Raw genomic sequence first — 12,469 nt, 5'->3', positions numbered from 1 at the left:
AGTGGGCGTGGCTTATCTTCTTTACCACCAGGAATGATGGTCATTGTAGTCCGCAGGGAGAGTGTCAATTCTCCTTAAGTAGGGTGCCTGCTATTCTTAATTATTAAACCATGTGTTTATACCCTTAAGTAGGGGGAAACTTGAAGAAAACAGAACTGTCTTTACATGGGAATGTTGAACCAAACAACAAACGCCAAGTGCAATGCCATGGCCTCTCCACGTTGCGTCCCACTTCTCTGCAACCGGAGATGGTGATCTGCTGCACGGCCAGGGGCAGCCGTGTAAAATATCAAAGTTAGCAATGCGCTCCTGAGCTTTCGACAGGCACACTCAATGCTCCTAGCCATCTGGCTCTTCTCGCCTCTCATGCGCTCTGAATCTTCACTTTTCACGTGCCTGTCGAAAGCGCAGGAGCGCATTTGCTAAGTTTGATATATTTATATATATATATATATATATATACATATATATATATATATATATATATAAATATATATATATATATATTATTCTATGCTTAACATGTTTAAAAGTAACTGCATAGTATTCATATAAGTTATTTGTTTAGATGCTTATGGGTACCTTTTTTTTATTCATCTGTCAAAATACGTAAATATTATCATAACTATTATAACAAGTGCTTCACTATTAAAATATTTAGAAAAGGATAAAAATAAAATAAATAAATACATTATTTAGCCTCAAGTACAGTTACACTTGAAAGCCTGAGTTTGTGCAATACAACTTTAAATGTTATCTTCCTTATGCATGCATAATCTTTCTGTGTAGGTATGTATCTATATATTTATTACTTTACTCCTACTGTAGAAGAAGAAGAAGAAAATACCTGTATACCCTCCTTTCTATATAGTTATGTATATATAAATGTATTCCTTTGCTCCTACTTACTTTAGCGCCAGGACACCTCCGGGTATCAGTTTACGCTCTATAAGTACTCATAACATTAACATTAACTTAAGAAGACGGTTAATATTTGGCGTTCCATTATTAATAAGAATAATATCTCTTTATTTCATGCCAAAACGCCCCTCTGGTTTAATCCAGGTTTGCCAGAAGTGTTTCATGATTCAACTAACACTATGTTCTCTGATCACGGCATAAGTAATCTTGGAGACCTGTTTGATCACATTGGATTTTCTACTTTTGAAAAGCTGAAGATAACGTATAACTTACCAGAAGGGGCTTGGTTTAAATACAATCAGATCAAGGATTATCTTACTTGCAGATTAGGCCTTAACAGTATAGCCGAATCCGAAGTCTGAAGCTGTATGTATAGAGATTCTGACAAAGCATTAATCAGTTATGGATATAGGACTTTTTCTGTTTTACACAAGGATGACATCAGCAAGGTGGCAGAAAAGTGGAGTACTAAGTTAGAGGTGAATGTAACCCCTGATATGATAACTTTTTCACTGAACAGTCTAAATAATGCAGTTCAATCGTCAAGTCTGAAACTACAGCTGTTTAGAACGTTATTCCAATTTTACTATTCTCCAGACAGGATTCTAAAATGGGCTTGTGATAACGATTTGAGTGATCGTACAAAATGTCCTAAGTGTGCATTTAGGGGGGCAGATATTGTTCATATGTTTTGTTCTTGCCCTGATTTATCTATTTTTTGGAAGGATGTAGTTAGTGTTATCTCGGCCAAAATGGCTAGGCCAATTGTACTCACCCAATTGGATATTATGATTGGGGTCGCTGGGGAAAACAACATATCTCGGGAATTAATGAATATACTTTTGACATGTGCCAGACTAGCTATTGCTAGGGTGTGGATTCAAAATCATCCCCCCACGGTTATGGAATGGTGGCTCTTGGTTAAAGACATTTATAACATGGAAAGCTCTTTGGCGGTAACTAGGGGACAGGGGAAAAAACGAAAAGTAGAAAAAATATGGGGATCAATTATGCCTCAATGTCTTAACTGATACAATGATTTTCAATACTGTTTGGAGTTATGCTGTATCTCTTATGGTTTTTTTTTTTCGCCCCTTTTTTTTATGCCTTTCTTCACCCTTATTATTTTGAGCTTTTCTGAGTTATTTGTATCTGATGTTACTCATGATGCTAATAAAAATTTACAAAATAAAAAAATAAAAAAACATTAACTTAAGAAGAATAGAAAAAAATTATACAAAACAAAATCCTTTACTTCCTCCAATACACTAGAGTCTCACCCTATACTTCTGTCAAAGTATTCTCTTCTTCCAATCTCTGACTCATCCCAAACATCATTCTGCTACTATGAACTCCAAAAGAAATATTTGTAGACTCTTCCTCCTCTATCCCTCCTTATTTTACTACTATGCTCTCCCATGCAACTCTTTCTAAAGTCATCCCTCATGTATCCCAAACTTCATTTTACTACTGTGATTTGCCTATTCTCTTTCTCTAGAGACTTGTCCCTCCTCCATCTCTCCTTTTACTCATCCTAAGCCTAATCTTACTACAACAATCTCCCAAATAACACTTTCTAGACTCTTTCCTCCTCTTCCTCTCCATTATACTGTTCAAACCAAACTACCAACTAACAGACTCACATGTCCACCGCTCAAGTTAACAGATATTTCCCTATGCTAACCCACCACTAATCGTCTTTTGGTTATGGAGCAGCATGCGACTTGCTCAAAAACGCTTGACACCTCATCAGGATTCTTACTTCTGTGGTCTCAGAAATAATGCCTTCTAGACTCTTCCTTCTTCTATCCCTCTATTATCCTATTCTATCCAACTAACAGACTCACATGGCCACTGCTCAAGTTAACACATATTTTTCTACCCTAACCCACCAGTAATCCTCTTACAGTTCTGAAGAAGTGTGCGACTTGCTAGAAAGCGCTTGACACCTCTTCAGGGTTCTTACAGAATTACATATTACTACGGTGAGGTTAAAACTGATTTGGGTTACATTGTCATTAACAACGAGTGTGGGTGCAATGCTTATATCAGGGAAGTATTGTATTCCTTCTTGTTACTTAGGATTGGTATCTGAATTTGGAATACTGGTAATGAGGGAATACAGACTTGAGAAGCAATCAATATTAGACCTACGGTGTGATACACATTTCTTGAGGTGAGACCGGTTTTAGGTTTATCTATCAACATCCGCTAAAGTTGAAATTGTGAGATTGGCGAAAGCCTGTTGGTATGCTTAATATGGAGATTTAATAAGGTTAATAGTGTAATTAGAATGATTTAAAGATGGTTTATTTCAATTTGATATTCATTTAGCTAAGATGAACAGAGGAGAGTGACTGTGATTGAGTTGGTGTAGGAGTAGGAATGCATGAAAGTGATACCAAATTGGAGGATTATTGGAATTTAGTTGAGTTTGTAGTTGGTGAAGCCAATTGCAAAAATGGTTCTTTAAGATAGACTGTTTTCTCTTTTTACAGATGGTCGGATTGATTGGATACTTAAACAGACGGTTACAGTAGTAACATATAATAAAGGTGTTAAAGGTGAGTCTGTTTTTGAGTTAATATATTCGTGGGTCCAAAGTGCACCTGGGTGTCGAACTAAGTTTTTTTCTCTAATCTAACAAGTTATTTTCTAAAAGATCACAATGGGTGAACTATGGCTATCATATCTTGTGTTCTTCGTGTTTTCAGACTGGATCTTGGATTAAGGGCTAACTAATGTAATAATGAAACAGTTATTTTGGGTTGCAGCCCTGATGAAGTCATGATGCATTAGGAATTGCATGACAAAACGTGTTGGCTGCACATCTGAAGTTTACAGTATAAACTTGGATTTGAATCATAACTCATATTAAGAAGATTTGTGTTGAAATTGGAGAAATTCTGATCTTGTGATTACGGAATTGATTGTGACTGATGGTTATGAATAAGACTTGTAATTTGAACTGATACTTGAAAACCTCTGATGAGGAAACCTTTCCTGTCCCAGGTGCAAGGTGATGGTCTAGAATGTTTCATATCTAAGGATGACTGGGAAGAACATTTTAAGAAATTGTATTGTTGCTCGCTAGATGGGTCTTATAATTACCCCCCCTCTAGTTAGTGGTGGTGAAATGACTAGTTTTAATAGAGGAGAGGTTATTAAGGGTATCGTTGGATTAACAGCCGGGAAAGCCCCTGGACCTGATGGGATCCCGCCGGACTTATTCAAGTCCGAGCCAAATTTTTGGGCACCAATATTAGAGTCTGTTTTTAATGCTGCTGTGAAAGATGGTTGTCCACAATCATGGGGTGTTTCTACAATCGTCCCGGTTTTTAAAAAGGGGGACAAGGGAAGCCCACATTGTTACAGACCCATCTCATTATTAGACTCCATGGTTAAAATTGTGGGGAGAATGGTACTGCAGAGATTATCTGATTGGACAGAGGAACAAAACATCATGTCCATTGCTCATATAATGTAAAGGCCGTTCCACAATAACCCAGTGCCTGAATCTTTTTCTAATACTTAACAAGTATACTGTAGCAAAAAGGGGCACCATCCATCTCGCATTCATGGATCTGTCCTCAGCCTTCGACTGTATCAACAGGGGAAAGCTGTGGCAGTCCATGAGGGAGAAGGGGGTGGATGATGGTCTGGTAGGTTTCTTGGCTGATTTGCACAACAATACCAGAGCTAATGTGAGATATTCTCAAGACCTGAGGGTAACGAATAATTTTAATATTGGAAAGGGTGTTCTCCAAGGATGCATCTTGGCGCCCTTCCTTTTTAATTTCTACATTAATGAACTAGATAACGTGCTTCAGAAAGTTCAGGCAGATTGCCCGAGAGTTGGAAGGCAGGGAATTCGGATCCTTCTGTATGCAGACGATGCAGTTTTAATTTCGCGAACTGAAAAAGGTCTGCAATCCTAGTTAAACGCTTTTAACCTGTTTATGACAGATAGAGATCTCTTGGTGAACTAAAAATCATTTGGTATGCAAGTAGGCCAGCCATTAAAAAGATATTTTATTTTCAGAATTGGTGAAGCTATAATCCCATCAACAAAGACGTTTTCTTATCTTGGGGTTCTTTTTGACACTAAACTCAATTGGACCCCTCATCTTGCAAAAAAAAAGGGGAGATCTTGTGCGGGTTAATGCCTCCATTTTTAACTTTGCTACAAAATTGGGGCAAAAACCCATTTGTGCCATGCTGAAATTGTACAATGCTAAGTCAGTGGCAATTGTTATGTATGGGAGTGAAATCTGGGGGTATCTTGGTGGTGAGCAGCTGCAGATCGCTGAACATTGTTTCCTAAAGCGTCTTTTGTGTGTCCCGGTAGGAACTGCCAATTTCTCTGTGCATGAAGAGTTAGGGATTCAATATTTAAGTGATCTGTTCTCCCTACGGCCTTTGATCTGCTGGCTAAGAATGTGGTTGAATTAGGATATTCCACTAACGCATCTGATTGCGAGGGACTTTCTCTGTCAAGATAATGTAATGTGCACCCCCTGGTTGAAATATCTGAAGTCTAATTTTGCTAGGCTGGGTCGCCCAGACCTGTTTGAACATCCAAATAAAATCACAAGAGGGGATCTGGAGCTCATCAAACGGGCCTTCCTCCTGGATAGGAGGATGCAGAGAGAGGAAGTGGAGCTCCAGAAACAAAGTGTGAGGAAATGTGCCATGCTAAAAACTTGTGAAACTATAGAACCGTACCTGGCTGGCTCATTGACCTCCCATGAGAAATATCTCCTAACAAGGTTCAGGCTAAATATATTTCATCATCTGCTGATCAGACCAAAATCAGACACTTTTAATAAATTGGCAGCTCCCTGTGGCTGCGACGGAAAGTCTCCAGAGGATATGCTGCATTTTATATTTTTATGTAAGTTTTATGAATTCCCACGCAAGCGTTATCTAGTATCACTTTTAAAAAAACTGAATTTTTTACAAATCAGACCGGCGTTAATGTACTTACAACTTTTGTATAGCGACTGTATCCTCCAAATTAAGGAATTTTTAAAATTGACTGTCAAAATGAGAAATTGTTTGGACCAGTAATGACTCATTGTGAACTTTGTATTACTCATAACCCCATTTTTGTCTTGATCCTACTCTATGGAAGAAAGTAGATTTTATTTCACTATTGGCACCTTATATGACATGTACATTTATTTGTGACATGATTTTATACTGTATGTGTACTTTTTATGGTTTGCAATATAACCGAAATAAAGTTTTATTGAATTGAATTGAATCGAATTGAAAACCTCAATATCTACTTTGGGATATTAAACCAATTATATGTGGATAACCTGCACTTTGACCACTATTGTATTGTTTAACTTGTTTACTTTGATGTTTGACCTATTTTACTTTGCAGTGCTCATGGAGGAATTGTTATATCGTCAGGGTTCTAACTATTATGGTCTCAGAATATCACCTTCTAGACTCTTCCCTTTATTATTCTATTCTATCCATCTAACAGACTCACATGGCCACTGCTCAAGTTAACACATATTTCCCTATACCAACCCACCAATAATCCTTTTTGAGTACCAGAGTACCATTGTACTCGCCAAAGTAAGCGCTATATAAATACAATTACAAGTACGTCAAGGTGCGCGCTGTGGGGCAAGATTGCAAGGGTTTTGTGCACCGCCCCCTTCTGCAACTTCCTATAACAGTCTAGGGTACAGGCGACGCATCTTTACAAGGTTATGTGTAAACTAGACACTGGGCAGTGGCTGACTCCCGGATGAAAGCAGTGTGTTTGACCGTGTCCAACAATAGACTCTCTCTCCAGGCGAGACCAGACATTTGGCAGAAAAGGCAGTGGGGGGTGCGTAAATTAAATGGAGAAACGAGAGAAGTGGTGTGCACTGTGTATTACCAGTAGAGTGCTAAAACAAGCAGCAAGGAAAACTTGAAGCCAAACAGAACCTGACTCTGGCACAGGAGCGAGCAAGGAGCAACATTTCTGCAGGGCATACCTGCCACACATAGCTCGTTCTGGGGGATAAAGGGTGCACAAAAGATTGGAATACAAAACAAGTCATCAAACCAAGGCGTGGGCACGTTTCAAAAGGGACCACTGAGGGTGATGCTAATGCTTCTTTGGTGGTTTTTTGGGGGTTCCTTACTCTCATGGCCAGCGCGGACAAAACGTCTCAGACATTACAAATCCCTGATATTTTTAGCTAAGCAAATCAGGCCCAACTTGTTCCTGTCACTGAGTGCAACATGAGAGAAGAAAAATAAATCAGTCCGCAGCATGGCCACTGGGAGGAATATAATCAGGGGCAGATCTACAAGGAAGTTCCGCAGCGTGGCACCACAAGCCCTTTGGCTGCGCCACGCTGTGGCACTTCTGAAGCACAGGGATGCAACATATTTACAAGAATATGTTGCATCTCTGTGCTTCCTCCTGCGCTGGTGCACAAACTGCAGCCATGCGCTGGTTCAGGCACCCTTGCACGGTGCACCATGGTGCAAGGATGCCTCTGTCGTGGGGAAATAGTTTTTGTTCAGGAAGGTGCACCTTCCTGCACAAAAACAATCATTACAGGCATTTTCCTCTTTCAATGTGCTGCAGAATGCAGCATGCATTGAAAGAGGAAAAAACAAGGAGAATTGAAAACATTTCTCCTCGTTGCGCCTACTATGCCACCTCTAGGGTGGCGTAGCATTGAGACCCATCTCCAGATTTACAATTTCTCATAAACCTGGAGATGTGTCTGATAGAGCAAGATTTCGCATATTACGCGACTTGCTTGAGTCATGAACCTCGAATCTGTTATAACCCGGTAATCAAATTTGTTTGTCTTACTAATTTCATTTATTTTTGGATGTGAGTGTATCTTAGTGACGCTTGCCTATGTGTTTTACTAAAACACTTAACTCTCGTCTTTAAAATGGCCGCTGCTTTGAAATTTGCTTCTGCGCATGCGTTAGTCACACTCACGTGACGTGACGTAGCAGAAATTTAGGTGGGAAAAGGTGCGCATGCGTAATAGCCATAAGATGGCTGCTTCTGTATTAACGTGGTGAAGCTTGCGCAGATGCTCTCGTGTTATTGTGTATTTGCACTAATCTATAACTGCATAGTATATTTTTATAGTAAGAAATATAAAGTACCCACTCATGATATGTAGTACATTCATTTATTTCTATGTTTTAATTTGTTTTCGCTTACTTTTCATGTACCACGATAACTGGGGGGTCTGAATGAGACGAGAACCATTTTGAAGGTCTCTTCTGCGCATGTCACGCAGCCAGGGAGAAGTTAGCCTTGAACAGTGGAACTCAGCCAGCTGGCAGACACAGTCAAGATGCTCCTGTGAACGCGACCCGCGACCCAGCGGGATGGAGCAAGACTGTCCCTCAATTGATACATATGTTATCCTTTCATTGTCTTCTGCAAATTATCGCATGGGAACCTAAACTTGCTAGGCGGTACCAAAATATGAAAAATGAGACTTGCAGAAGTCTGTTCTGATTGGTGTGTTAACCTATCCTACTTTGGGACCAATCGAAATTGGGGATTCTGACACTTTGCAACATTGGGGGGTGGTACACTGACCCGAAAACAGTATATCTAGCCTAGGTTCAGCTAGAGAAATTGTCTGACTTGTCTGAATAGCTGACCTGTCACTGACCCAACGCTCTCAATAGGTGACTGATACAGAGGTGCTGCGGAGCACTCTGTCCGAATTTGACCATAGACTCAAAAGGTTTTACTAAACCTTAAGTGCTGGCGGAGCACTTTGCTGGGGAAGTTCGCTAACCCAATCGGGGTTCTGACTGATAACTGCAGAGAGGGTGGAGCGCAGGCGTTGCTTCCAAACTGCGGGTGCTGGTCGTATCCTGGTGGTCCTGTCCTGATCCTAATCTGGTTTTCCTGTCCTGTCCTGGGGTGTCCATTCTGCACCTGCTGTCCCATTGATGACTGTCCTTCCTTGGGGTATTTCCTGTCCTTGACTGATCCGTGGTCAGGGTTGGTTTTCACACCATACTAGGTAAATATATCGTTGAGAACTCTGAAACTGCACCTTTCTATTTTTCTGTCTTTGCTTTAATAAAGACATACTTTTGCATACGTAATTTTCCATGCTTTCTGCAAACATCTAAATGAAAAGTCTATGCATATATTTCAATAGCATGTTCATATGTTTCTCTACCTTTTAGCGCACAAAATCTCTCCATATTGTTTATGTGTTTTACAATTTTCTCCTAAACACTGAATTGAAGTAGTAATGGTACTAGAACTATAGCGTGTTCCACTTTTCTACCCTTCCTATAGATATATAGGTTTCCCTAAAGTCCTACTCATGAAATATGTCCCAAGGGTAAAATTCTAATACGTGCCTAATAATTCCTAGCATTAAGTATACACCCTTGAATTTCGTTTCCCGTTAATACCTGTTTCCCTCTTTATAGATTTGTAAATGATTGCCTGTATATTCCTCCTATATGGTTATGTGCTCTTTGTTATTCTGATTATAGATTGCCTTTTTGCTATAAATTGTATGATCGCAGAGTCTGAAATTTAAGATAAACTTTTAAACCTTCCCAGTTGTCCGTGGTCATTTCAAATGAATACAAAGTAAGGTATAAGAATTTGGTATTTGTATTTTTGCCTGCCTTTCTTTCACAGCTAGCTCCCTGATCTATCGTGGTCATAGGTACCCGTAACGGTGGATGGTAAGTCGGGTACGCTAGAATACAATAGGAAGGAATCAGGGTTACTGGTAGTAAAATTGTAAGGTCATCTGATCAATGTATATATTGAAATGAAATTTATGGGCCCGAAAGATATATGGTGAAATTATTTGGTCAGGTGACCTACGATCTCTATCAGTAATTTTCTGGTAGCAGAGGAAATGATTAGGGACTAGTTAAAGTTAGGTAGGACTAGTTAAGCTAGATAGGTTGGATGCTGCTAAAGTTTTATGATAACATTTTATTTTGCTGCTACGGAAGTAAAGCAATTTGCGTGAATTGATCACTCACGTGAAATGTTTTGCTTTGAAAAATTATGAAATGTTTTAAATTGTTTTTCCTATTATTGTACTGAATATATGTATTAACACATTTGTAAGTTAAGCGTTATATGTGAGTTGGGAATCCCCGGGGAATAGAATAGCGAGTGGTGAAGAGAATCCACTTGCTATGAGGTCACTTACTCCAGGAAAGTTGGTGCAGGTTAGGTAGAACTGGAAGCACTAACTAGGGTTTTTCCGAATGCATGTTTGAATAAATGTTAACAACGAGATCATTGGCAAAACTTCTAACGTGATACAACCTATTTAGGGTCACATCGGAAGGAGTAGCAGGTTCGTCGGAGCTTGTGTGATAGCAAAGGGGTTCGCGGGTGAAACTTTAGACTTAGCAAATATCCCAGAAAGTGGATGAGTCTGAGGAAGTAACAGGTTCCTTAATGCTTGAGTGAAGGGTAGGCGGAAGAGATCTATCCGTAGCGTATGAAAAGTAAATGGAAGTAGTTTACTTGCAGTGAAACAAAATCTAGTCTGTCTAGACACTTGAGTACAGTGGCGAATGTGTATTCGTTGTTAAATAACCAAGCACAAGCACTTTTAGAGAGAAATTAAGTTGCCGTTACCTTGTGAAGGAGGGAGTCAGTCGCGAAGCTGCTCTGACGTCACTCCGTGCCGCGCTGGGATTGGTAGACGCAGTGGGTGTGTAGCGGAGCTGAAATTGTAAAGGAGGGGTGAGTGCCGAAGCGTGAGAACTGTCTCGCGAAAAGGCCGCGCACCCATTGGTCGAGACTATTTGAATTCGTGCATTTTATTGGTCGCACGAAAATAAGAGACGCGTTTAGATTGGAAGTGATTTTGTAAACAAAGAGTCGTTTGAAGGAAATTATATGAGGCATACGTACAGACCGCAAACTAGACCAGATCCAAGGCATTTAGGGTTTGAGAACGATCAGTGGAAAGGACATAACACCGACATTATGTACGGAAATAAGAGAAAGTTGTCACTCGTAAACAAAGTAAAGAATTATTTCAAAAAGGACAAACCAATTAGGACTCGAGAAGGTGTTGTCATTCCACCGCCTAATACTCCCGCATCTTTTATGATGTTTGATAAAGGGTACCACTCATGTGTATGGTTGGAAAATTGGGCGGAATACACGAAAGAGGACGGAGTATTGGCTTTTCCGTTAGAAGGTACATTTAATGGCAGGATTCTATTTAATTTGAGAACCTGAATGAATGGTTTACATCCCAGACCTAGATTAACGCAGTACGAAGCACTAGAGGAATGGGAAATCGAGGCTTTTGAAAGGGATAAGCCCCGAATGGATAAAGGGTTAACAAAATTTTATCAGAAATTAAAACAAGAGACCCGAGACAAAAAGATGAAACAGTGGAGACAGAATATGATTGTTGAGGGACTGTTTCCAATGATGCCAGCAGGTGGTCTTCCTGGGGGGGAGAAGAGGACAGAAAAATGCAAACATTGGGTGCCCATTGGAGAGTCGGATGATGAATTGTTAGATGACATGTGTATGAGAAGTCCTTATAATGAAGGACACCGACCTTCCAGTGAAGGGGATCATTTCCGAAGACCTCCTCCCCAGGAGGAGGCCAGGTCTGCAAGTGTGGGAGGGGGTTGTCAAATACCTCCCTATACAGAGAGTTTGGGACCCATAGATACGAGAGATATTTACCCAAGAATACCCGCTAGTGGAGAGGCGAGATACTCACGCGAAAGAGATTGTTTCCCTAGACCTCTCTACGAAAGTGAGGCAAGACCATCAAGTTCAGGAATGCCGATCTTAAAACCTCTTTATGAGGAAGAACCAAGATCCCTAAGCACCGGAAGTTTGTTTCCAAAACCTAATTATGGTGAGGGACCGAGAGAGACACATCCCACTGCCCCGAGTTACGCTCCAACTTTGACTCCACAGATATTACATGACAATTCAGTTGAAAGGATACTAGAGGACAGGGAACGAGATGCTCTAGCTAAGCAGAGTGCTGAAATAATTCAGAAAATCTCCCAGTTAAATGCAAGTCCTGAGTCCTTAACCATCCCGGTTACTATTGGACCCGTGGTTCCATTGTATGGGGACCGACAGGGGAGTCCAAAAACTCCAGTCATTACCCCAGTTGTAGCCCAGCCGAGACCAGAGCCCTTAATTGTAGATGATCTAACAAGTGAATGTGAGTCTGAAGTTTCACTAATGGATCTGCCCATTAGGGACACCGGAAAGAGGATGCAGAAAAGACATAATCCTTTCAACACGAGAGAGATTCAAATGGAATCAGCTTCAGGTACTAAGAGCATCACAGTAGTGACTCCTGAAGAAATTGAGAGATGGAGTCTAAAATTAGAAAAACAAGTTCCTCAGTCGAAACCTTTAGATCTCTACAAACTAAGAGTAGAAATAGAAGAACTATTGGCTGGAAATGTAGGATTAGACAGACTAAATATCTACTCTGAAGAAGAGCTGCTGTTTATTTGTAAAAATCTCACCCGAAATGCCCGAGTACTTCATGAAAAATTAACA

This window comes from Lissotriton helveticus, chromosome 4_1, assembly GCF_964261635.1.
Source record: "Lissotriton helveticus chromosome 4_1, aLisHel1.1, whole genome shotgun sequence".
In the NCBI taxonomy this organism is placed as follows: domain Eukaryota; kingdom Metazoa; phylum Chordata; class Amphibia; order Caudata; family Salamandridae; genus Lissotriton; species Lissotriton helveticus.
This window is presented reverse-complemented; position numbering follows the sequence as displayed.